Genomic DNA, 27,139 nt, shown 5'->3' on the forward strand with positions numbered 1-27,139 from the left:
TCAGTTTTGGACAGTCAAACTTGTAATGTCCAGCTTCTCTGCAGTTGTGGCAAATGACCTTGCTTAAATCCCTCTTAGATTTTCTTGAACTGCTTCCTTTGTTTCATTCCTTTTGCTTCATCATTCTCCTAAATTTCTTAGCAAATAAAACAAAATAATCGTTAGATAAATCATCGTTGGATTCTTCATCCAGAGATTCAGTGACTGATTTGAGAGCAACTCCTTTCTTTTTTGTATCTTTTTTCAAATAGGTGTTTTCAAAAACAAGTAAGTTTTCTCTCAAATCATCGTAGGTCATTTCATAAATGCCACTACTCTCAACTATTACAATAGCCTTGGTTTTCCACTCTTTAGTGAGACATCTCAATATTTTCCTTACAAGCACAGATTCTGAATGTTTGATTCCCATAGCATCCAAGCCAGTGATGATAACGTTGAATCTTTCAAATATTTTATCAATTATTTCTCCTTCCTTCATTGAGAACATTTCATCTTCTCTATTTAGCATGTCTATTCTGGTTCTTTTGACTTGGGTTGTGCCTTCATGAGTAACTTGAAGCTTGTCCCAGATTTTCTTTGCTGTTGTGCAACTTGATATCCGTCAGTATTCCTCAAAGATAACAGCACAGTTAAGCAGGTTGACCGCTTTAGTGTTGAGCTCTATTTTCTTTCTGTCGTTGTCATTCCAATCTATCTCAGCCTTGGAAACAACCACACCATCAGCTCCTGTTGTGGTTGGGACTTGTGGGCCTTCCAAAATTATCTTCCAAAGTCTATAATCTACAGAATGAACAAAAATCTTCATTCTTTCCTTTCAGTAACTGTAGTTCTTTCCATTGAAGAACGGAGATCTGTTGCTTGATTGTCCTTCTGTCAAAGTGTAGGCCACCATATTAGTACCACTGTTGTTCTCCATCAGGATCTTTTCTCCAAGCTACAAAGCTTGATCTCTTTGAGACTAAGCTCTTATACCAATTAATGGTAATCAGTGGCTAAGAGAAAGGGAGGTTGAATCTTAGCTTCCTTTTTCATAGAGTATTACTTTTACTTTTCCAACAAATTTCAGGAGATATTTTTATTTTTGTCTCGTAACAAATTGAGAGACATTTTTAGTTTTGTCTCGTAACAAGTTGAGAGACATTTTTCATTTTGTCTCCTAAGAACCAAAAACAGAAAAGAAGCAGAGAAGAGAGAATCATACTAAGATATATCCTGGTTCAACTGCTAACTGCAATGCAGCCTACATCCAGTCTCAATCACAATAGTGATGGAATTTCACTATCTTTAACAGATTACATACACCAATTCTTTCCCTAGGATCTACCCAATCCTATCTGAGATAAATCCAGATTCTAACCCCAATCTGAATTTGACTTGGACTCAAACCAAGCTTTCAACAGCAAAGTACTAACCCAACTTGTAAGAGAATCCCCACAAGATCATGACACACAACAGAAAGATGTACAAAGAAACTCTGAGACATCTATGGCTTTTTCTCTAATTTTGATCATTGCCTTTTTTTCTCTCACTGGCTTTTTCTTACAAACCTCACCATATTTGCCTTTTTTACCATGAGACTCAGACAGACAAAACTAAGAAAAAGAAAACAAAATGAACTTCATTGAAGGAGAAGAACTCAGGAAGCTTTAGGGTAGCTATGAGAACTCTGTCCTTTTTCACTTACTCTCCTTGATCTCAACCCTTGACCATTCACCCTTAATATAGAAGGAGAAGCTTCCAAGGTTGAAACCAGTTCAACCAACCCAGCAACTTCTTCTCCAACCTTAGAGCAGCAATGGTTCGAACAGAGAGGAGAGAGAGGGAACCCAAACCTGCTTGCATGTACCTCTCTCATCCTTTTTCATGCATCTTCTTCAATCTTGGCCATTGATCTTGACTTTGGCCCCAAGAATTGATTCTGAATGTTGATGAACATCTGACCCAGGACAGCTTCATGATTTCCATTTTTGCTTCTATCTTCTTGATACTCAGAGGCTATCTTCTTCTTTGTGGCACAAAAGAGGAAATAAATCTTTGTTGTGCCTTCAAGATAGATTTGCTTCAAGAACTGAAGCTTTTCTTTCCTTCCATGGCAAAGAAATCTTTTGGCCCTACTTCAAATATTTCCTTCTGTGATAAATATCTGTCTTAGCCTTTCTTCATAGGATTTTCTTCTGTGGCATCTAATTTTTTTCTTTGTTCTTCTTTGATTGAAAGATGTGACCGAAGAAGAGGAGAAAGAAGAGAGAAGGAAGAAAGCTTTCGGTGGAAGTTTTTAATTACATCAATTGAATTCTCACTTTCAGTAACCAAGAAATAAAGTCACGTGTGAAACTTTTAGTTACCAAGGAATGTAATTAATTGAATTGAGATTTGAGTTCCAGTAATCAAGTCATGAAGGCTTTCCAATGAGAGACCCATGGATTTGATATCATCGAGTGGGCTTTAGGAAGTTTTGGACCAATTTGAGTTTCTTTCCCTTTTAATTGTTTAGCCATTTGAAGTGAATAAATATTTCTTGGGCTAAACTTGTTTGGCAACCAAAACGGGCTTGTATTGACTAGCCCAATAGAAAATTAATTTTTCTTCCTGCACACTAACAGCAACATCAAACAACCAATTGAAAATGATTTAAACATTCAATAATTCTTTTAAATTTTCTAATATATATTTTAATAAGATTTGATCATCATATCAGTTTTCCAAACTCAACAGTTTCTATCAAGTAAAATAAAATACATATAAGATAAATAGTATATATGTAATTTCATTATTAATCATAGACTATAGACAAATTTCTAAAAACAAAATCTTATGAATGAACCAGTAATTTTTTTTTATTATTATTTTTTAAAGTTGTCCAAACTTATCAATATTTTATAATATGATTTCACAAGTTTTAATATGTGATATTAGCCATTGTTATATATATGGAAAATGTGGCTCATTTAGTGTTTAACCACTTATTTTCGATTAATATTGTTATTACAAGAATACATGTGACTTTATGAGAATGATATAGTTCGAACTTTGGCTATCTAGGAATTTACTAAATGGCTAGAGTAGTTTCACGTCACGAACCAACAAATGCTAGCAATTGGAATGATAAAAAGACTAGCCAAATGGATATTCGCCGGATTACTTGCAATTTGGGACTAAATGGGGATCAGTGAAATTTTTACGGGTGAAGACCTGTCCACGTCAAATAGACTGGGATGAGGACATAGGTAGGAACCCGTTAAATCCCACGCGAATATAAAATTACTGATTTATCCTTTTATATATTCATTTCTTAAATTTGGTAATCCTAATTCCTGTCTCTAATTTAAACTCTTTTTTTTCTTTTTAGACTCATTCTGAGCCTTGATTTTGTATCTACTCTTCCTCTAACTCACTTTTTCTGCCTCTTAAGTTCGTCATTATGTCGTTCAGTCTCGCCCTAAAATATTATATTATGTTATTATATTGGAAAATATTTTTATATATTTTTTAAAATATTATTTTTTATAATGAATATATTATGAGTTGTGTTGAATTATATTGAATTGATTATTTTATTATTATTATATTATAAATTTTTTTGTTATTTTTTCAAAAATTTTCAAAGAATATCCATAAATAATCGTGGGTATCTACATTCGTTAAGGGGATAATTAAATAGGGAGACTTGCGACAAAGATGGAGAGCGGACGTGGGATATATTTTTTTTTAAACGGGAGCGAAGGACGGAAAAAGGGGTCCATGTAAGACCCCAGATTTTTAAAAATTAAATAGTAAGTTATTTATAATTTATTATATTCGTCGATACTTTTATTTAAAGAAAATTATTGTCCTAAAAAAATTTAAATTATATTTTATTATATTTTAATTTTATAATTTATAAATCTTAATAGAGAGTTTTATACAATTTAAAATTGAATAGTTAAATGTTTTGATTTATTTTATAAATTAAAAAAATTTATTTATTTATTTCTAATTTTAAATTAGAATACTTAATTAAATATAATTTTGTAAACTAATTAGTATTCTTAAAATTTAACTATATTAGATTAAATCTGATTTTAAATTAAAATTCTATTCAAATCCTAAATCCCCAATTTTAAATCCTAATTTCACTAACCATAACTCCTATTACCCAACTCACACACGTACTCCCCCACCTGGTTACCTCTCACTGAGCCACGCTCATTCTTCTCACCGCCTCACCCACTGCCAACCCTCCCTAGTTATACACACAACACAACCAAAACAAAAACACACACACAGAAAGAAACGAAAGAAAGAGAGAGAGCGATCTGAGAGAGATCAGAGGGGATCTGAGAAGAAGGAAGGGAGGGGGAGGCTTGCCACCGTCGGGGATAGGTGCCACCGCTCCCAATGTCGTCGCTGTCGCGGAAAGGAGAGACGGAGAGAGAAGCAGAACCGCGAAGGGAGAGATTGACAGAGACGCCCATGCCATTCATCCTCGTCGCTTCCATGCGTTGCCGCCGCCGCCGTTGGTTCCATTGCTGTCGAGCTCGAAGGAGAAAGGGAGAGCGACGCCGAGAGAGAAGGCAAGATCTACGACTAGCCAAGAGAGAGGGGGGAGTCGAAGGACACATTGGTGGGTGTTCTCCTCGCCGCCGCTGTGGGAGCTCGCCACTGCTGTGAAGATGAACCAAGCTACTGCAATTGTCAATTGCCACTAGAGAATGTGCCGTTGACCTTCTACTGTCGAGAGCCAATGCTGGAGCTGTCATGATGAGTCTGAGACCGCTACTTTGATTATGGGCTGTGATTGCTCCTAATTTCCATCCAATCTGAATCCTATGTTTTCTACAACCCTGGTAACTGCTATGAAGACTATGCCTCTACCGTTCTAGTTGCATGGGTTTGTGCGTTTGATTCCCGAGTTCGGTTAATCGAGGTAGGGGATTTATTTTAAAATTACGAATGACATTGAAGTTTAGTGAGTAACTACAAATAATTTATAAATGTCTCATTTGATTAATTGATGAAAATTGATGAAATTGAGATTGTTGGTGATTGTGAATATAATTGAAATGTGATGAGATTGCGATTAATTTTGTGTTATTTGTTAAATTGATTGAATTTGGTGATGAAATTGGTTGAATTGTGGCTGTGAATGGTGATTAACTGGTGAGATTGATTTTGGTTTGAGGTTGTGATTGTTACTGGTTTTTCTTATGGTTTTAAAATTACTGGAAATTCTTATTTTAATTGATTATGTCAAGTTGGTCGCTATTGAATTCTATTGAATTATTTGTTTGATGACGTTGTGGCGGTTGTTATTGTTGATTTACGATTAACTGGAATTGATTTTGAGAACTGTTAAAGGATTGAAGTTTAATCATTGAATTATTTCTTGAAATCTATCTTTTAAAACAAAATAGTAATTTTGCTAAAGAGTAATGACTTTAAAATAACTAAAATAGTGGAAGGCTGATTGTCGGGGTTACTAGTTGATTGAGCTTAATTTTGAAAGGATTCTATGATATGTGGAAAGTAATTACGAATTGATGAGGTTGGAGTTGGATTGATGGATTACGTGGGAATTGTGGAGGATAATTGATTTGTTAATTATTATAAACTGTGGATGTCCAATTGATTCAGAATCTTCTATTTGATAACTGTTGAGAAAAGTTTGATAAGATGTTGAAAAAGAGGGATCCCGTAAGGGTGGCTAAGCCCAAGTTTTAGGCGAAATGCTGCCGAAATTTTTATAAAATTTAGGACTTTATTTGAAATGCTATTTTAAAAGATTTAGTTTTGGAAAGTTAAATTATTTGAGACTTATTTAATTGGAAAAAGATTTATTCTATTTTGAATTCGATTTATTAAGAAAAGTATAATGTTTTCAATTCTATCTTTTGAGAAGGGAGTTTGTTTTAAGTGATGATTTGAGTTCGTTTTATTAAGAAAATGAACTTGTATTAAATGTTTTAAGGTTATTATAGGACATAGGTGAATGAATGTATGGTGATGCGGAGGTGTGAATAATAATAAGGTGATGCGGAGGTATGTATAGTTAAGCGGTGATGTGGAGGTATGAGTTTGTAATTGGTGATGTGGAGGTATAATGAAAAGAAAGCAAATGAAAAGTCATGAGTGAAATAAATAATTGAAATAGATTATGATTCATGAAAATGAAATGTAAATAGGCCTTGCACCAAACTGCTAATGTGAAAGGGCCCGCCTAACTGATAGCCTGAGATTGCTAATGCGGGAATGTTTGCCTAACTGATAGCATTGTTTCTTACTGTGATGCACATTAAGATATTATTATGAAGAGGCCTAACTGACACGGTTAACCATGATACCAAGGTGTCTAACTGACACAGTAAAGAAACCATATTCGGGGTTCGCCCTGAGTAACGTTGGGTTGCGAGTAGACAATCGATGCATGAGCTCACGACCTGCACTAGGAACAGGCATGCATCATATTGTTTGTACATTTGCATTTGGTTGTATTTGCTTATCTTGTTTCTCTGTGATTGTGCTGCTTGTCTTATTGTAATTTGTTTGTGTGTTAATCTGTTTCTTGTGTTGTTGTTTCTCTGTGATTGGGAACTGAGGTTGTGATTGAGATTTGCTTTAAGTTCGGAAATTTAAAGAAGGTAATTAATTATATAAAGTAAAAGTAAAAAGTATTTTCAAAGGTTTAACAAAATAGTTTTATTGAGTAAGTTAACTGTCTGTATTATATTCATTACTTTTACGGCATTCTCATTTCCTACTGAGAACGTGTAGTTTGTTCTCACCCCAAAATCTTCCACCATTTCAGTGACACAGGTTCAAAGACTCAGTTTGAAACTGCGGGCAATTACTAATCTTATTTGAGTTAAGTTTATGTGTTGAGTTGCTTTCATAGAATTCCCTCGCCTTTGTTATTTAAGATATATTTTATACAGAGGGATAAGAATTATATTTGAGTTTCATTTGAATTCTTTTGTATAATATTTATTATTGTTAATAATTATGTGATTATTATTACTTGGTGTTCTTGATATATGATTTTAATTAACATAAACAAAATTTTTCGGCATTTTCTTAAAATTGAAATGCGATATCGAACTAAAGGCTCAGTATTAAATAGTAAATAAGGAAAATAATTTAGACAATAAATCAATCCTCAATAAATTATACATGAGCTCTGTTAAAAAAATTAAATCATATGTTAGATATTATTATTTGTGTACTAATATACATATATATATATATATATATATATATATATATATATATATATATATATATATATATATATATATATGTTTGTATTATCGATTATTAAGTTATAATTAATTTCTAACTCAATTTTTGGTAACTAAAATTTAAATGATTGAAATTATTAAATGTTGAATATTTTGCAGCTAACTAATTTTGTTTTTGTTATTAAAATTTTAAAAAAGGTGAGTTGTTAATCAATTCTGAATTCAAATTCAAATTTAAACTTGTGTAAAAAAATATTTTGATTTTTTTTTCACTAACCATAATTAATTTTGAAATAAAAAATTATTTTGTACATTATATTATAAGATAGTGTAGTCATTTGATTTTTTTTAATGGCAATTATTGTCAAATAAAATGATATAAAAATGGAAAAAATATATTTACCAATCTAGGAATAATAATTCATTTTTCAATAGAATAAATTATATATTGAATAACAAAAGTTATTATCGTTTCTTTTTACATAAACTAATATACTCAACGATGGTGTTTTGGTAATATTACCAAGAACTATTAATCAATCTAATAGCTTTTGTAATGACATAAGTTTATAAGTTTAGAAGCTTGAAAATCATGTCATAAAATATAAAATTTTAACCGGCGGTAACAACGTTGATCATATTATTTGACTTCCTGAATGAATATGATACCAATAAATAAAACTGTCACCATTAAATTTTAACAAAGGCAAATCTCCATAAGTATTACTATCATTAATGAGAATTGTTCTACTTTCAAGACAAATACTATTTTCTTTCACTGTATATTTTAACTCGACAGGTCGAGAACTAATCCTCCATGGATTAAAGCTCCATTTATTAAGGGTCTGCCACTAGCCTGTGAGTTGTTACATACAAAAGGCGGGATTCGAAACTCTAATACTTATTTAGGTATATGAGTGAGATGACCACTTAACCAATCCAAATCAGTTAAGACAAATACTAATTATTTTTAATATTTTTAACATTAAAAATAATTAAACTTTAATTTTAATTATAACTTTGTAAAATATTTATAGTAATAATTATTATATATATTTTTTGTTTAATCTCTTTTAATAAAAAATTTATATATTTTTATTAATTATTCCGTACAGTGTACGGGACATACACTAGTTGTTCTATAGTTAGAGAGATAGAGGGTAGCCTAAGAAAACTTTAGATGAAATTATTAAAAGAAATTAAAAAATAAACGGTTTAAATGTAGGCTGAGTTGGTTTTGATTTTTTGTATTACTTGGAGTTCTCACTTGTTGGTAGTGGGCGAACTAGAATTCAGACTCAAACTTGCGATCTCTAGGTGAGTATGTAGCGACTATACCGTTTGAGTTATAGCTCGTTGACCTATAAAATTAATATCTATAAATAAATAAATTTATAGTAAAATGATGTACTTATGTTTAATAATAAAAAAACATAAAAATAAATAACTATATATATACTAAATAAATTGAATTTATATCGCTCATATAATTGTGATAAATTACAATTGAATTAGCTATATATAAAAAGACGTCTAAAAATAAAATAAAATAAAATATTTTAATATACATAAAAAATATCAATTTTCAAAAGAATAAATTTATATCCAATTATAAATTATTTCTTTAAAATATTTTAGAAAAAATATTAATTTAAGAGAAGGTATTTAAAAAAAACTTCGGAAAAAAACATATATACCATGTGTTACGATGGGTAATCGGAGATTAGTGGGCTGAACTTGTTGGTTGGCCCAATCGTTTGAGGATGGTGGCCCCCGAGCAGGTTTGCACGTTGGAGCCTCCTTCCGACTTGTGTATGTAAGTGAATGGGGTGGTACCTGCAAAGACACTCCGATGTCTAAGTCAGCAAGGGTCTAAGCAAGTTTTTGGGAGTATTGGAACTTAGAGATACCTGAGGGGTGTCAGTGTATTTATAGTGGTGAACCAATAACCACAGTTGGAGTAGTGCCACCTTTTAAGGTGGATAACCATCCTTTTATCCAGGGATTGTTGGGATTTGGCTTCTAGAAGTGGGTTGAGAGATTTTAGGGGCAGTTACTTATTTGAATGAGTGTTATCTGCCAGCTAATCTTCATCCTGACTTCTTTAGAACAAGTCGTGATAAGAACCGACTTCTTGAGGGAAGGTCGGTGTAGAGCGAATGCCAATCTTTTGGGTTGGGCCTCTTATTTGGAGCTGGGCCTTAGCGTTGGGTCAGGGTATGAACAGTGCCCCTACTCGAGTCTAATCTCTTTTTAAGAGTTGGGGTCAAGTATTTTAACTCGGGTTTGTAGCCGACCTGATGAGGGACCGACGTGATTTTTCAGAACCGACGTGATTTTGAAATTTCTCAACAGTTGCGTCTAATCAAATGTCGCGTCCGTTAGGAATTTGCGTATTCACACACGAGGATCAGTTACATTGGTAACGGTGCACCCATTAATGACTGCTTCCGCTTTTACCATTATACCCCTAACGTGTTTATAAATACTTTCCCTCTCTTTCTTTATTTCGTTTCTGAAAATTTTCACATTTGCACTTTCTATTCGGAAGAAATTTCTGTTCGAAGGGACTCCTCTTTTCTTGGAGCTGCTATTGCTTCTACCCTTTTTCAAGCAAAGGTTAGTTTTTTCTATTTTCTCTCTCATTACAAATGCTTTCGTTTGCATGTTTTGAGAGGAGTGTTGACTGTAGACTTAGCGACTTCGTTTTGTTGAGGATTTGACCCCAGGCCCCTTAGAGACCCTATTTTTGATCCTTTTTCTTTTTTCTTTGTAGGTTTTGCTATCCTTTTTTATTTAGGAAAAGATGTCTTCTATAGAGTCCCTTTCTCAATGGGTGGATGTTACGATTCTTGGGGAAGAACCTTTGGTGGATACTGACTATATCACCGATCTTCGCACGCATCATAAGATTTGTGCTTCTGATGAGGATAAGGCGAAATATGAACTGGTTGCCCCGGGTCCGGAAGACCGGGTTTGTTTTGGGAGGGTTTCTGATGCAGACCCTCATTTCTTTTTTATGTATGAAAGTTTGTTCATCCGTTTGGGTGTTTTGCTTCCTTTTTCCGACTTTGAGATAGCCGTTTTATCTCATTGTCGTGTTGCCCCTACCCAACTTCACCCCAACTCTTGGGGTTTTTTGAAAATTTATCAATTCATCAGCCATGCACTAGATTTTCCGACTTCTTTGAAGATTTTCTTTTTTCTCTTTCATATGACCAAGCCCTTCAGTGGGCAAAATAACAAACAACAGTGGGTGTCTTTCCGGGCTATACAAGGCCGGAGAGTTTTTACTCTCTTTGATGAATCATTTCATGATTTCAAAAACTTCTTTTTTAAATTTCGAACTGTAGAGGGTCACCACCCCTTTTTTCTGGATCAAAATTTATCTCCTCACTTTCCCCTGTACTGGTTGGAGGCCTCTCCAGTGGAAAAATATAGTCTGGAAGCCCTGGATGAGTTGGAGGTAGCCGTTGTGGGATTTTTCTGGGAAGTGTGGGGAAGAGCCCCATATCTTGATACGAAAAAATTCCTCCAAGGGTCTCCGACTTTCGTACAGGCCCAGATAGGTAGTTTGATATTTTCTATTTGTTTTATTGCTGTTTTCTGACCTGATTAACTTCCAATTTGTTTGTTCTGACTTGTATGCTAATTCTTTTATTTCCTAATGCTTTTTTCCAGAAATGGCGAAGAAGAATTCCAGAGAGTCCTATAAGAGGGTTCAAGAGGCCAAATCGAGGTCTCGTGCGAGGGTAGGTGCTGTCAGGGCTGCTGGCCCTTCTTCTTCTCTTCCTCCCCCTCCTTCTCCTCATAACTTGGGGACCTCCTCCCAACCTATCGTTATCTCCTCTTCAGCCTCTTCTCTTCTACCCCCTCCGCCCTGACCTTCCTCTGAGCCAGAAAAGAAGAAGCGCAAGACTTTGGAGTCTAGCTCTTCTTTTGAGGGTGAGGCCAAGTCTAATGCGCCTCAGTTTGTTCGGAACCACATCTATCCTTATACTCGTATAAGTATGGATGATGTTTCCGTCCAAAACCACCTTAACTTTCTCGTTCAGGGGAGTGTTAGGGCGGGGGGGTGTGTACAAAACTTTTGGATATTTTTTAGAAGACTCCCCTCATCTCTTTGGGTTCGTCCCTGAAGGTCGAGGAGCTAGAGGGGAGGATTTTCTTATACCAAGAAGAGGAGAAGCGGTTGAAGGTAGAGGTCACCGAGTTGAAGGAGGAGAGGGATCGCCTCCGGGAGAGGGAAAAAAAGTTAATGGGCCAGTGCGCCATGGCAGAGGGCCTGAAGGAGAAGGCGGAGCAGAGCTATATGAGTTTGTTTGAAGATCATGTAGACTTGAAGAAGGAGATAGCAAGGTGTCGGGAGGCCTATTTGAATCTGGAGGACTCCATTGCTGAGGGATCCGAGGAGGCATGGAGGATCTTCAAGGAACAGGTCGGGGTCATTGCTCCAGACCTGGACCTTTCTCCTCTGGATCCTGATAAGATCGTGGTCGATGGCGCTATCGTTTCTCCTCCCTGACCTGTTTCTGAATCCGAGCTGAAGACTTGGGGGCAAAGGATAATGGAATCCCCTCCCCGACCGGAAGATGCCCCGAGTTCTTCGAAGGCCCCTGAGAAGGATCCTGATCAGCTTGCTCTGTCTTCCGTTGGTGTTGCTCCGACTTCTCTTCCTGGTCCTGATGGTGCTCCGACTACTCTCCCTGGCTCTGGTGATGATCTGACTACTTTCTCTGGCTCTGGTGGTGGTGACATTCCTTCCTCTAACTAAAATTATTATGGCTATATGGGGGCCCGGCCTGTGGGTCCCCCATTTTTTAAACAATTTTTTTTGTTGTTGTGGTGGTACTTTGCTGACACTTCTTTGGTCTTTTATGGCCATAAACAAAATATTTAAAAATACCCTTTTTTAGATAAGGGTTTAGGATACTTTTCTTGTGTTGTGCGCATGCCTGTTTAGGTTTCGAAAAAACCTTTTTGATCTTTCTTTTTGAAAACCTTTTTCCTTGGCTGGCTGTCCTTCGTCTAAGTTCCTTTTGGATTTTTCCTAAGGGTTTGGGATAGCCTCTGCCTTTACTTTTTCGATGGGTTTTCTTACCTCTTGTTTGATATTTCCGGTACTCAATTTTTCTTTACTGAGTTTCTATAACTTAGGTTATTTTCGTGATGCATTTCGTTTCTCCTCGGGACTCCCGACTTGAGTTCAATTAATCTCCGAGTTCTTTCATTATCTACTTATATAACCTCTTTACACCGACTTGTACCTCGTCGTTTTATCCTGACGACCATCTAGGTTAGTTCATGGGATTTTCACGTTTTGTCGAGCTTCAGTCGGCGTGTTTCGTAGAACAATAACGTAAGAAGGAATTTTGTAAAGAGATATTATGAAAGGGAAAGATCTTTGTTTATTTGTGAAGGTACTTCATTGGCTACTAAGGGTTTGTTGTCTCTTAGTCCCCACTTTGATGCCTTGTTAAAAACCCCGTTTCAGAAAAAACCCTTTCTTTGGAAAAAAACCGTGAAGTCGGGAAAAGAGTACATCAGGGAATGGAGTTCCCTTTTAACTATAGTACCTTTTCATATTACAAGCATGCCAAGACCTAGGTAGCTCGGTGCTGCTTAAGTCAGTCAACTTATAGTAGCCTTTTCCTAAGACCTCACTAATTTTGTATGGTCCTTTCCAATTGGCAGCAAGCTTTCCATCCCCCAATTTGTTGACTCCAATCTCATTTCTAATCAAAACTAAGTTGTAGGGGGCAAAACTTCTTCGAATGACTGGTGCACGAAATTGTGATCTCCAGGCTCGAACAAATCCTGGTAATGGCTCCAAAGCTTGGTGCTCTGATCTTAATTCATAATTGTCACAACTTCGATACAACTAACCAGCAAGTGCACTGGGTCGTCCAAGTAATACCTTACGTGAGTAAGGGTCGAATCCCACGGAGATTGTTGGTATGAAGCAAGCTATGGTCACCTTGTAAATCTCAGTCAGGCAGATATAAAACAGTTATGTGGGTTTCGAATATTAATTAATAAAATAGGGATAGAGATACTTATGTAAATCATTGGTAGGAATTTCAGATAAGCGAATGGAGATGCTTTTCGTTCCTCTGAACCTCTGCTTTCCTGCTATCTTCATCCAATCAGTCTTACTCCTTTCCATGGCTGGCTTTATGCAAGGGCATCACCGTTGTCAGTGGCTACATCCCCTCCTCTCAGTGAATAATATGCTCACGCACCCTGTCACGGCACGGCTATTCATCTGTCGGTTCCCGATCATGCTGGAATAGGATTCACCCTCCTTTTGCGTCTGTCACTAACGCCCAGCACTCGCGAGTTTGAAGCTCGTCACAGTCATTCAATCATTGAATCCTACTCAGAATACCACAGACAAGGTTTAGACCTTCCAGATTCTCTTGAATGCCGCCATCATTCTAGCTTACGCCACGAAGATTCCTGTTAGGAGATCTAAGAGATACTCATTCTAGCTTAATTCATGTAGAACAGAAGTGTTTGTCAGACACGCGTTCATAAGGGAGAAGGATGATGAGCGTCACACATAATCATCACCTTCATCACGTTCTTGGGTGCGAATGGATATCTTAGAAGCGAAATAAGAAGGAGTGAATAGAAAACAGTAGTACTTTGCATTAATCTTTGAGGAACAGCAGAGCTCCACACCTTAATCTATGGAGTGTAGAAACTCTACCGTATGAAAATACATAAGTGAAGGTCCAGGCATGGCCGAGATGGCCAGCCCCCTAAACGAGATCACAGGATCAGAATACAATCCAGGATGCCTAATACAATAGTAAGAGGTCCTATTTATAATAAACTAGTCACTAGGGTTTACATGAGTAAGTAATTGATGCATAAATCCACTTCCGGGGCCCACTTGGTGTGTGTTTGGGCTGAGCTTGAGTGTAGCACGTGCAGAGGCCATTTGTGGAGTTGAACGCCAGTTTCTGTGCCAGTTTGGGCGTTCAACTCTGGTTTTGGATCCTTTTCTGGCGCTGGACGCCAGATTTGGGCAGAAGGCTGGCGTTGAACGCCAGTTTACGTCATCAATTCTTGGCCAAAGTATGGACTATTATATATTGCTGGAAAGCCCTGGATGTCTACTTTCTAACGCAATTGAAAGCGCGCCATTTCGAATTCTGTAGCTCCAGAAAATCCACTTTGAGTGCAGGGAGGTCAGAATCCAACAGCATCAGCAGTCCTTTTTCAACCTCTGAATCTGATTTTTGCTCAAGTTCCTCAATTTCAGCCAGAAAATACCTGAAATCACAGAAAAACACACAAACTCATAGTAAAGTCCAGAAATGTGAATTTAACATAAAAACTAATGAAAACATCCCTAAAAGTAACTAGATCCTACTAAAAACATACTAAAAACAATGCCAAAAAGCGTATAAATTATCCGCTCATCACAACACCAAACTTAAATTGTTGCTTGTCCCCAAGCAACTGAAAATCAAATAGGTTAAAAAGAAGAGAATATACTATAAATTCCAAACTATCAATGAAACATAGTTTCAATCATATGAGCGGGACTTATAGCTTTTTGCCTCTTGAATAGTTTTGGCATCTCACTTTATCCATTGAAGTTTAGAATGATTGGCATCTATAGGGACTTCAGATTTCGAATAGTGTTATTGACTCTCCTAGTTCAGTATGATGATTCTTGAACACAGCTTCTTTATGAGTCTTGGCCGTGGCCCTAAGCACTTTGTTTTCCAGTATTACCACCGGATACATAAATGCCATAGACACATAATTGGGTGAACCTTTTCAGATTGTGACTCAGCTTTGCTAAAGTCCCCAATTAGAGGTGTCCAGGGTTCTTAAGCACACTCTCTTTTTGCTTTGGACCTTGACTTTAACCGCTCAGTCTCAAGTTTTCACTTGACACCTACACGCCACAAGCACATGGTTAGGGACAACTTGGTTTAGCCGCTTAGACCAGGATTTTATTCCTTTAGGTCCTCCTATCCACTGATGCTCAAAGCCTTGGGATCCTTTTTATTTGCCCTTGCCTTTTGGTTTTAAGGGTTATTGGCTTTTTCTGCTTGCTTTTTCTTTTTCTTTCTATATTTTTTTCGCCTATTATTTTTTTTTTCTCTTTTTTTTCTGCAAGCTTTGTTCTTTGCTGCTTTTTCTTGCTTCAAGAATCATTTTTATGATTTTTCAGATTATCGAATAACATGTCTCCTAGTCATCATTCTTTCAAGAGCCAACATATTTAACATTCTTAAACAACAACTTCAAAAGACATATGCACTGTTCAAGCATACATTCAGAAAAACAAGAAGCATTGTCACCACATCAATATAATTAAACTAAGTTCAAGGATAAATTCGAAACTCATGTACTTCTTATTCTTTTGAATTAAAACATTTTTCATTTAAGAGAGGTGATGGATTCATAGGACATTCATAACTTTAAGACATAGTTACTACTACTAATGATCATGTAATGAAGACACAAACATAGATAAGCACATAACATAGAAAACGAAAAACAGAGAAAGTAAGAACAAGGAATGAATCCACCTTAGTGATGTTGGCGTTTCCTTCTTGAGGAACCAATGATGTCCTTGAGCTCTTCTATGTCTCTTCCTTGTCTTTGTTGCTCCTCCTTCATTGCTTTTAGATCTTCTCTGATTTCATGAAGGATGATGGAGTGCTCTTGATGTTCCACCCTTAGTTGCTTCCAATAATTGTGTGGAAGAAAATGTATCCCCTGAGGTATCTCAGGGATCTCTTGATTTGCAGTCAAATGTTCTACCACTGAGCTATAGACCCTTGATGGAAGCTTTTGTCTTCCCTTTCCTCTTTCTAGAGGCTTCTCTGGCCTTAGGTGCCATCAATGGTTATGGAAAAAACAAAAAAAGCTATGCTTTTTACCACACCAAACTTAGAATGTTGCTCGCCCTCGAGCAAAAGAAGAAAGAATAGAAGAATAAGAAGAAGATATGGAGGAGATGGAGGGAGATGTGTATTCGGCCATATGGGTGGGATTGGGTGGGAAAGAGATGTTGAATTTTGAAGGAAAGTGGGTGTTTGGATGTGAGTGGTAAAGAGTTAATAGGGAAGAGTGTTTATTGGGAATAGAGGATGATTGAGAAGAGAGAAGAGAGTGAGTGGAGGTAGGTGGGGATCCTGTGAGGTCTACAGATCCTGAGGTGATCCTGTGAGGTCCACAGATCTTGAGGTGTCAAGGCATTTACATCCCTGCACCAATTTAGGCATGCAAAATGCCCTTGCACACAACTCTGGGCGTTCAGCGCCAGGTTGGTGCCCATTTTGGGCGTTCAACGCCCATTTGCTGCCATTTCTGGCGTTGAACGCCAGAACCATGCTTGTTCTGGGCGTTCAGCGCCAGGATGCTCCCATTCTGGGCGTTCAGCGCCAAAAACTTGGTGCACGAAATTGTGATCTCCAGGCTCGAACAAATCCTGGTAATGGCTCCAAAGCTTGGTGCTCTGATCTTAATTCATGATTGTCACAACTTCGATACAACTAACCAGCAAGTGCACTGGGTCGTCCAAGTAATACCTTACGTGAGTAAGGGTCGAATCCCACGGAGATTGTTGGTATGAAGCAAGCTATGGTCACCTTGCAAATCTCAGTCAGGCAGATTTAAACATGATATTTTATTAGATTCAAATAAACAATAAAAGGGATAGAAATACTTATGTAATTCATTGGTAGGAATTTCAGATAAGCGAATGGAGATGCTTTTCGTCCCTCTGAACCTCTGCTTTCCTGCTATCTTCATCCAATCAGTCTTACTCCTTTCCATGGCTAGCTTTATGTGATACATCACCACTATCAACGGCTACTTTCGGTCATCTCACGGGAAAATGATCCAATGCCCTGTCACGGCACGACTAATCGTCTGGAGGCATCACCCTTGCCAATGGCTTCATCTTATCCTCTCAGTGAATAATATGCTCACGCACCCTGTCACGGCACGGCTATTCATCTGTCGGTTCTCGATCATGCTGGAATAGGATTTACTATCCTTTTGCGTCTGTCACTAACGCCCTGCAATCGCGAGTTAGGAGCTCGTCACAGTCATTCAATCATTGAATCCTACTCGGATTACCACAGACAAGGTTTAGACCTTCCGGATTCTCTTGAATGCCGCCATCATTCTAGCTTATGCCACGAAGATTCTGGTTAGGAGATCTAAGAGATACTCATTCTAGCTTATTTCATGTAGAACGGAAGTGTTTGTCAGGCACGCGTTCATAAGGGAGAAGGATGATGAGCGTCACACATAATCATCACCTTCATCACGTTCTTGGGTGCGAATGGATATCTTAGAAGCGAAATAAGAAGAATTGAATAGAAAACAGTAGTACTTGCATTAATCTTTGAGGAACAGCAGAGCTCCACACCTTAATCTATGGAGTGTAGAAACTCTACCGTTAAAAATACATAAGTGAAGGTCCAGGCATGGCCGAGATGGCCAGCCCCTCTGATCTAAGAACAATGCGTTCAAAGATGATCCTAAGATCCTAAGATGATCAAAAGATGCCTAATACAATAGTAAGAGGTCCTATTTATAATAAACTAGTCACTAGGGTTTACATGAGTAAGTAATTGATGCATAAATCCACTTCCGGGGCCCACTTGGTGTGTGCTTGGGCTTGGGCTTGAGTGTTACACGTGCAGAGGCCATTTGTGGAGTTGAACGCCAGTTTCTGTGCCAGTTTGGGCGTTCAACTCTGGTTTTGGATCCTTTTCTGGCGCTGGACGCCAGATTTGGGTAGAAAGCTGGCGTTGAACGCCAGTTTACGTCGTCAATTCTTGGCCAAAGTATGGACTATTATATATTGCTGGAAAGCCCTGGATGTCTACTTTCCAACGCAATTGGAAGCGCGCCATTGCGAGTTCTGTAGCTCCAGAAAATCCACTTTGAGTGCAGGGAGGTCAGAATCCAACAGCATCAGCAGTCCTTTTTCAACCTCTGAATCTGATTTCTGCTCAAGTCCCTCAATTTCAGCCAGAAAATATCTGAAATCACAGAAAAACACACAAACTCATAGTAAAGTCCAGAAATGTGAATTTAACATAAAAACTAATGAAAACATCCCTAAAAGTAACTAGATCCTACTAAAAACATACTAAAAACAATGCCAAAAAGCGTATAAATTATCCGCTCATCACAACACCAAACTTAAATTGTTGCTTGTCCCCAAGCAACTGAAAATCAAATAGGATAAAAAGAAGAGAATATACTATAAATTCCAAACTATCAATGAAACATAGCTCCAATCATATGAGCGGGACTTATAGCTTTTTGCCTCTTGAATAGTTTTGGCATCTCACTTTATCCATTGAGGTTCAGAATGATTGGCATCTATAGGAACTTCAGATTTCAAATAGTGTTATTGATTCTCCTAGTTCAGTATGATGATTCTTGAACACAGCTTCTTTATGAGTCTTGGCCGTGGCCCTAAGCACTTTGTTTTCCAGTATTACCACCGGATACATAAATGCCACAGACACATAATTGGGTGAACCTTTTCAGATTGTGACTCAGCTTTGCTAAAGTCCCCAATTAGAGGTGTCCAGGGTTCTTAAGCACACTCTTTGTTTTTGCTTTGGACCTTGACTTTAACCGCTCAGTCTCAAGTTTTCACTTGACACCTACACGCCACAAGCACATGGATAGGGACAGCTTGGTTTAGCCGCTTAGACCAGGATTTTATTCCTTTAGGCCCTCCTATCCACTGATGCTCAAAGCCTTGGGATCCTTTTTATTTGCCCTTGCCTTTTGGTTTTAAGGGTTATTGGCTTTTTCTGCTTGTTTTTTCTTTTTCTTTATATTTTTTTTTTCGCCTATTTTTTTTTCTCTTTTTTCTTTTTTTTCTGCAAGCTTTGCTCTTTGCTGCTTTTTCTTGCTTCAAGAATCATTTTTATGATTTTTCAGATTATCAAATAACATGTCTCCTAGTCATCATTCTTTCAAGAGCCAACATATTTAACATTCTTAAACAACAACTTCAAAAGACATATGCACTGTTCAAGCATACATTCAGAAAACAAGAAGCATTGTCACCACATCAATATAATTAAACTAAGTTCAAGGATACATTCGAAACTCATGTACTTCTTGTTCTTTTGAATTAAAACATTTTTCATTTAAGAGAGGTGATGGATTCATAGGACATTCATAACTTTAAGACAAAGTTACTAACTACTAATGATCATGTAATGAAGACACAAACATAGATAAGCACATAACATAGAAAACGAAAAACAGAGAAAGTAAGAACAAGGAATGAGTCCACCTTAGTGATGTCCTTGAGCTCTTCTATGTCTCTTCCTTGTCTTTGCTGCTCCTCCTTCATTGCTTTTAGATCTTCTCTGATTTCATGAAGGATGATGGAGTGCTCTTGATGTTCCACCCTTAGTTGGTTCCAATAATTGTGTGGAAGAAAATGTATCCCCTGAGGTATCTCAGGGATCTCTTGATTTGCAGTCAAATGTTCTACCACTGAGCTATAGATCCTTTACATAATTGTTTTACCACACCAAACTTAGAATGTTGCTCGCCCTCGAGCAAAAGAAGAAGGAATAGATGAAGAAGAAGATGTGGAAATAAAAACTAGGATTATGAGGAGGTAAAGTGGGGATCCTGTGGGGTCCACAGATCCTGAGATGATCCTGTGGTGTCCACAGATCCTGAGGTGTCAAGGCATTTACATCCCTGCACCAATTAGGGCATGCAAAATGCCCTTGCACACAACTCTGGGCGTTCAGCGCCAGGTTGGTGCCCATTTTGGGCGTTCAACGCCCCTTTGCTGCCATTTCTGGCGTTGAACGCCAGAACCATGCTTGTTCTGGGCGTTCAGCGCCAAGATGCTCCTATTCTGGGCGTTCAGCGCCAGAACTATGCTCTGTTCTGGCGTTTGAACGCCAGACAGATGCTCCTCCAGGGTGTGATTTTTCTTCTGCTGTTTTTTTTATTCCGTTTTTGATTTTTTTTTTTTTGTTTATTTTGTGACTCCACATGATCATGAACCTAAGAAAACATGAAAAACAATAAAAATAAGAATTAGATAAACATTGGGTTGCCTCCCAACAAGCGCTTCTTTAATGTCAATAGCTTGACAGTGGGCTCTCATGGAGCCTCACAGATGTGCAGAGTTTTGTTGAAACTCTCCAACACCAAACTTAGAGTTTGGATATGGGGGTTCAACACCAAACTTAGAGTTTGGTTGTGGCCTCCCAACACCAAACTTAAAGTTTGACTGTGAGGGCTCTGGTTGACTCTGCTTTGAGAGAAGCTTTTCATGTTTCCTCTCCATGGTTGCAGAGGGAGATCCTTGAGTTTTGAATACAAGGGAGTTCTCATTCCATTGAAGGACTATTTCACCTCTGTCAACATCAATCACAGCTCTTGCTGTGGCCAGGAAAGGTCTTCCTAGGATGATGGATTCATCCTCTTCCTTTCCAGTATCCAGGACTATGAAATCAGCAGGGATGTAAAGGACCTCAACTTTTACCAATACATCTTCTACGTGTCCATAAGCCTGTCTTCTTGAGCTGTCTGCCATCTCTAGTGAGATTTTAGTAGCTTGCACCCCATAGATTCCCAGTTTCTCTATTACAGAAAGGGGCATGAGGTTTATTCCTGAACCAAGGTCACACAGAGCCTTAAAGATCATGGTGCCTATGGTACAGGGTATTATGAACTTTTCAGGATCCTGTCTCTTCTGAGGCAATGTCAGTTGATCCAGATCACTCAGTTCATTGATGAACAAGGGAGGTTCAACTTCCCAAGCATCAATGCCAAACAATTTGGCATTCAGCTTCATGATTGCACCAAGAAACTTGGCAGTTTGCTCTTCAGTAACATCCTCATTCTCTTCAGAAGAGGAATACTCATCAGAGCTCATGAAGGGCATAAGGAGGTTCAATGGGATCTCTATGGTCTCTAGATGGGCCTCAGAGTCCTTTGATTCCCCAGAGGGAAGCTCCTTATTGATCACTGGACGTCCCAGGAGGTCTTCCTCCTTGGGATTCACGTCCTCTCCTCTCCTCACAGGTTCGGCCATGGCACTTATGTCAATGGCCTTGCACTCTCCTTTTGGATTCTCTTCTGTATTGCTTGGGAGAGTACTAGGAGGGATTTCAGTGATCCTTTTACTCAGCTGGCCCACTTGTGCTTCCAGATTTCTAATGGAAGACCTTGTTTCATTCATGAAACTTACAGTGGCCTTAGATAGATCAGAGACTAGATTTGCTAAATTAGAAGCATTTTGTTCAGAGTTCTCTGTCTGTTGCTGAGTTGATGATGGAAAAGGCTTGCTATTGCTAAACCTGTTTCTTCCACCATTATTAAAGCCTTGTTGGGGCTTTTGATCCTTCCATGAGAAATTTGGATGATTTCTCCATGTTGAGTTATAGGTGTTTCCATAAGGTTCACCTAAGTAATTTACCTCTGCTATTGCAGGGTTCTCAGGATCATAGGCTTCTTCTTCAGAAGATGCCTCTTGAGTACTGTTGGATGCAGCTTGCATTCCATGCAGACTCTGAGAGATCATATTGACTTGCTGAGTCAATATTTTATTCTGAGCCAATATGGCATTCAGAGTATCAACTTCAAGAACTCCCTTCTTCATAGGCGTCCCATTGATTACAGTATTCCTTTCAGAAGTGTACATGAAATGGTTATTAGCAACCATGTCAATGAGTTCTTGAGCTTCTGCAGGCGTTTTCTTTAGGTGAATGGATCCACCTGCAGAAGTGTCCAGTGACATCTTTGATAGTTCAGATAAACCATCATAGAATATATCCAGGATGGTCCATTCTGAAAGCATGTCAGAAGGACACTTTTTGGTCAACTGTTTGTATCTTTCCCAAGCTTCATAGAGAGATTCACCTTCTTTCTGTCTGAAGGTTTGAACATCAGCTCTAAGCTTGCTCAGCTTTTGAGGAGGAAAGTACTTGGCTAAGAAAGCCATGACCAGCTTATCCCAAGAGTTCAGGCTGTCTTTAGGTTGAGAATCCAACCATAATCTAGCTCTATCTCTTACAGCAAAAGGGAAAAGCATGAGCCTGTAGACTTCAGAATTTACTCCATTAGTCTTAACAGTATCACATATCTGCAAGAATTCAGTTAAGAACTGAAAAGGATCTTCAGATGGAAGTCCATGAAACTTGCAGTTCTGCTGCATCAGAGAAACTAATTGAGGTTTCAGCTCAAAGTTGTTTGCTCCAATGGCAGGAATGGAGATGCTTCTTCCATGTAAATTGGAATTAGGTGCAGTAAAGTCACCAAGCATCCTCCTTTCATTATTATTATTTTCGCCTGCCATCTCCTCTGCCTGTTCGAAAATTTCTGAAAGGTTATCTCTGGATTGTTGTATTTTAGCTTCTCTTAATTTTCTCTTCAGAGTTCTTTCAGGTTCTGGATTTGCTTCCACAAGAATGTTCTTATCCTTGCTCCTGCTCATATGACAAGGAAGAATGGCCAGAAAAATGATAATAATAATAATAGAGATCCTTTATACCACAGTATAGGGATCCCTTTGTAAGTAGAAGAAGAGGGGGAGATAAAGGATGTGATGTAAAGGAAGAAACACAACTGTGAGGATTGGAATGTGAGATGAGATGTTAGGACATGAATGAATAAATAGAATGAGATGGGGGAGGAATAATTTTCGAAATTTATTTTGAAAAAGAGTTAGTGATTTTTGAAAATTGGTTTTTGAAAATTAGTTAGTATTTTTTGAAAATTTTTGAATTCAAAAATAAAAAAATAAAAATAATTAGTTAATTAAAAAGAAATTTTTGAAAAAGGGGGAGATATTTTCAAAAATTAGAGAGAGAGAGTTAGTTAGGTGGTTTTGAAAAAGTTAAGAAACAAACAAACAAGTTAGTTAGTTAGTTGAAACAAATTTTTGAAAAGATAAGAGGTTAGGAGGTTAGAAAAGATATTTTAAAAAGATATTTTTGAAAAAGATAAGATAAGAAGATATTTTTGAAAAGATATGATAGAGATTAGTTTTTGAAAAAGATTTGATTTTTTAAATCACAATTAATGACTTGATTCATAAGAAATCACAAGATATGATTCTAGAATTTAAAGTTTGAATCTTTCTTAACAAGCAAGTAACAAACTTCAATTTTTTGAATCAAAACATTAATTGATTATGTTATTTTCGAAAATTATGATATAAAATAAGAAAAAGATTTTTGAAAAATATTTTTGGAATTTTCGAAAATAACTAAGAATTTCTGAAAAAGATTTTGATTTTTGAAAAAGATTTTGAAAAAGATAAGATTTTCAAATTGAAAATTTGATTTGACTCATTGGCAACAACTTGATTTTTAAAAATTTTTGAAAAGGTCAATCCAAATTTTCGAATTTGATGAGAGAAAAAGGGAAAGATATTTTTTTGATTTTTGAAATTTTTATGAAAAACATGAAAATTATGCAATGCATGAGATTTTTAGATCAAAACATGTGATGCATGAAAGAATGCTATGAATGTCATGATGAACACCAAGAACACTTTGAATGTCATGATGAACATCAAGAACATATTTTTAAAAAATTTTTAATGCACAGAAAACATGCAAGACACCAAACTTAGAATTCTTTAATGCTTAGACACTAAGAATTCAAGAATGCATATGATAAACATGAAAAGACACAAAACAAAAAATCATCAAGATCAAACAAGAAGACTTACCAAGAACAACTTGAAGATCATGAAGAACACCATGAATGCATGAGAATTTTCGAAAAATGCAAGATGCATATGCAATTGACACCAAACTTATAACATGACTCAAGACTCAAACAAGAAACAGAAAATATTTTTGATTTTTATGATTTTCTAATTTTTTTGGATTTTTTTATTTATATTTTTCAAAAATTTAAAAGGAAAAATAAGGATTCCAAAAAATTTTTAATATGAATTCCAAGAATCTTGCCATGTTAGTCTAAAGCTTCAGTCCAGGAATTAGACATGGCTCACTAGCCAGCCAAGCTTTCAATGAAAGCTCCAGTCCAAAACACTAGACATGGCCAATGGCCAGCCAAGCTTCAGCAGATGATCGTGGATCAACAGCGGGTAGATCAGGAACAGTAGCAGGTGGATTAGCTCCAACTAGCTTGCTCTTGATAACCAATTGCAAGCCTCAGTCCAAATGAATTTAGACATGGCTTTACAGCCAGCCAGGCTGCAACATATAATTACATGGGCTGAAGTGATTAGTTGAATACCAATCCCAAAGTAGTTTGGGTATGGCTTTACAGCCAGATATGATTCAACATGTTCCATGAAACACTAGAATTCATTCTTAAAAACTTTTGAAGCCATAGAATAATTTATTTTTGAAAACATTTTTTTTTTCGAAAACAGATGAGAAAATTTTAGAAATATTTTTGAAAAATTTTTGAAAAGAAAATAAAATAAAAAGAAAATTACCTAATCTGAGCAACAAGATGAGCCGTCAGTTGTCCAAACTCGAACAATCCCCGGCAACGGCGCCAAAAACTTGGTGCTGTTGCCGGATCAAAAGGGAATATGGCACTGATGTTACCGGACCAAAAGCTTGCCGAAGACTCAAACAATCCCCGGCAACGGCGCCAAAAACTTGGTGCACGAAATTGTGATCTCCAGGCTCGAACAAATCCTGGTAATGGCTCCAAAGCTTGGTGCTCTGATCTTAATTCATAATTGTCACAACTTCGATACAACTAACCAGCAAGTGCACTGGGTCGTCCAAGTAATACCTTACGTGAGTAAGGGTCGAATCCCACGGAGATTGTTGGTATGAAGCAAGCTATGGTCACCTTGTAAATCTCAGTCAGGCAAATATAAAACAGTTATGTGGGTTTCGAATATTAATTAATAAAATAGGGATAGAGATACTTATGTAAATCATTGGTAGGAATTTCAGATAAGCGAATGGAGATGCTTTTCGTTCCTCTGAACCTCTGCTTTCCTGCTATCTTCATCCAATCAGTCTTACTCCTTTCCATGGCTGGCTTTATGCAAGGGCATCACCGTTGTCAGTGGCTACATCCCCTCCTCTCAGTGAATAATATGCTCACGCACCCTGTCACGGCACGGCTATTCATCTGTCGGTTCCCGATCATGCTGGAATAGGATTCACCCTCCTTTTGCGTCTGTCACTAACGCCCAGCACTCGCGAGTTTGAAGCTCGTCACAGTCATTCAATCATTGAATCCTACTCAGAATACCACAGACAAGGTTTAGACCTTCCGGATTCTCTTGAATGCCGCCATCATTCTAGCTTACGCCACGAAGATTCCTGTTAGGAGATCTAAGAGATACTCATTCTAGCTTAATTCATGTAGAACAGAAGTGTTTGTCAGACACGCGTTCATAAGGGAGAAGGATGATGAGCGTCACACATAATCATCACCTTCATCACGTTCTTGGGTGCGAATGGATATCTTAGAAGCGAAATAAGAAGGAGTGAATAGAAAACAGTAGTACTTTGCATTAATCTTTGAGGAACAGCAGAGCTCCACACCTTAATCTATGGAGTGTAGAAACTCTACCGTATGAAAATACATAAGTGAAGGTCCAGGCATGGCCGAGATGGCCAGCCCCCTAAACGAGATCACAGGATCAGAATACAATCCAGGATGCCTAATACAATAGTAAGAGGTCCTATTTATAATAAACTAGTCACTAGGGTTTACATGAGTAAGTAATTGATGCATAAATCCACTTCCGGGGCCCACTTGGTGTGTGTTTGGGCTGAGCTTGAGTGTAGCACGTGCAGAGGCCATTTGTGGAGTTGAACGCCAGTTTCTGTGCCAGTTTGGGCGTTCAACTCTGGTTTTGGATCCTTTTCTGGCGCTGGACGCCAGATTTGGGCAGAAGGCTGGCGTTGAACGCCAGTTTACGTCATCAATTCTTGGCCAAAGTATGGACTATTATACATTTCTGGAAATCCCTGGATGTCTACTTTCCAATGCAATTGGAAGCGCGCCATTTTGAGTTCTGTAGCTCCAGAAAATCCACTTTGAGTGCAGGGAGGTCAGAATCCAACAGCATCAGCAGTCCTTTTTCAACCTCTAAATCTGATTTTTGCTCAAGTTCCTCAATTTCAGCCAGAAAATACCTGAAATCACAGAAAAATACACAAACTCATAGTAAAGTCCAGAAATGTGAATTTAACATAAAAACTAATGAAAACATCCCTAAAAGTAACTAGATCCTACTAAAAACATACTAAAAACAATGCCAAAAAGCGTATAAATTATCCGCTCATCAATGACTTTTTTATTATATCTGTTTGCCATCCTTTGTTTTAATGCTGCTTCTCTTATCTGGGCTTGTTCTCGGACTTCAGGGAGTAGCTCAAGTTCTTCTTTGTGCCCCTGTATATTTCCAACCTCATCGTAGAAGCTCACTCTTGGACTTTGCTCACTGATTTCAATTGGTATCATGGCTTCTATGCCATAAGCAAGTCGGAAGGGTGTTTCTCCTATGGCAGATTGAGGTGCTGTCCGATAAGCCCAAGGTACCTGTGGAGCTCCTCGGCCCAGGCTCCCTTTGCATCTTGTAATCTTTTCTTCAATCCTGCCAGTATGATTTTGTTAGCTGCCTCGGCTTGTCCATTTTCTTGTGGATGCTCTACCGATGTGAACTGATGTTTGATCTTCATACTGGCTACTAGGTTTCTGAAGGTTGAGTCGGTGAACTGGGTTCCATTATCAGTGGTGATGGAGTGAGGTACTCCATACCTGGTGATAATGTTCTTGTAAATAAACTTCTGACTTCTCTGAGCGGTGATGGTGGCCAATGGCTCTGCTTCTATCCACTTTGTGAAGTAATCCACTCCCACTATTAGGTATTTTACTTGTCCTGGCGCTTGGGGGAAGGGTCCCAGCAAGTCCAATCCCCATTTTAC

General features: G+C 37.7%; 1 non-coding gene across 1 annotated transcript; it reads left to right on the plus strand.

Moving 5' to 3' along the window:
* Nucleotides 1-22,050: 22,050 nt before the first annotated feature.
* Nucleotides 22,051-22,158, plus strand: LOC148578472 (small nucleolar RNA R71). The gene has a single exon (XR_015904196.1). It is a non-coding gene; the product is annotated as a small nucleolar RNA R71 (small nucleolar RNA).
* The last annotated feature ends 4,981 nt before the right edge of the window (nt 22,159-27,139 follow it).

The sequence above is a fragment of the Arachis ipaensis genome, chromosome B1, assembly GCF_059453495.1.
Source record: "Arachis ipaensis isolate K30076 ecotype BB chromosome B1, ASM5945349v1, whole genome shotgun sequence".
Lineage (NCBI taxonomy): Eukaryota > Viridiplantae > Streptophyta > Magnoliopsida > Fabales > Fabaceae > Arachis > Arachis ipaensis.